Source organism: Limulus polyphemus, unplaced genomic scaffold (assembly GCF_000517525.1).
Source record: "Limulus polyphemus unplaced genomic scaffold, Limulus_polyphemus-2.1.2 Scaffold508, whole genome shotgun sequence".
Lineage (NCBI taxonomy): Eukaryota > Metazoa > Arthropoda > Merostomata > Xiphosura > Limulidae > Limulus > Limulus polyphemus.
Genome location: NW_013666118.1, coordinates 358,506 through 359,448, shown reverse-complemented (window position 1 = coordinate 359,448; position 943 = coordinate 358,506). Strand labels below are relative to the sequence as shown.

General features: G+C 35.8%; 1 protein-coding gene across 4 annotated transcripts in view; it reads right to left on the bottom strand.

Annotated features, from left to right (window-relative positions):
• The window catches only part of LOC106458747 (nucleolysin TIAR-like), a 231,060-nt gene that overhangs the window by 199,474 nt on the left and 30,643 nt on the right, over positions 1-943 (bottom strand). The window lies entirely within an intron of this gene.

Sequence of the window (943 nt, the reverse complement as noted above, 5' to 3'; positions counted from 1 at the left end):
TATATATATATATATATATATATATATATATAGAGAGAGAGAGAGAGAGAGGGAATGAAATAAGTTATGGTTAGAGAGAGAAAACAGACAGTGGTTAATCCATAAATATAAAATAGTTTCTTCTTTCTGTATAGATTTATTGAAGTTATTACTTGATACCTTCACCCATCCATACAAGAGCGACTTCATACAAAAAATTCACTCTGCCATTAGCTCTCCATACTACCACACATAAGCCTAGGCTTTAAGACCAACTGTTGAAAATAACCTGCACCGGGCTTTCTGTGTTATGTTATATTTGTTTTTCATTACGGATGTTGTTTTTGACTAGACTCTTGCAGGTGTTTTTAACAGCATATATTTTACAAAGCGAAGTGGTGTCACATATGAACAGGTTTTACTATCTTGAAAAATGTCCCCCTCCCCACCTCCCCCATGGCCACATAGTGAGAGCGCTCGACTCACACTGTACGTCCCAAGAGCGTTATAATGTTATGGTCAATACCACTATTCATTGGTAAAAGAGTAGCCCAAGAGCTAGCGGTGGGTACTGTTGACTAGCTCCCTTCCCTCTAGTCTATCACTGCTAAATTATAGATGACTAAATCAGATGGTATCACTACATTTTATTGCTGTCATTTTACTGCCTTAGTAAATGACTGCCAGTGCATTTTACTGCAGGCAAATAATTACATTCTCAAAACAAAACATTTCCTAGCATAGTGAACGACTTTATTCTCAAAAATTACATTGAACTAATAAACTATCGCACTAAACTTGATTACAAATAAAATTGATTAACAAAGTAAACCTCTTTTAGCACGTAACCATTTTGTGCTTGTTATAGTTTTCATGCTACAAGTTTTCAATTAGTTTGTTTGTTTTGAATTTTCGCGCAAAGCTACACGAGGGCTATTTGCGCTAGCCGTCCCTAATTTGGTAG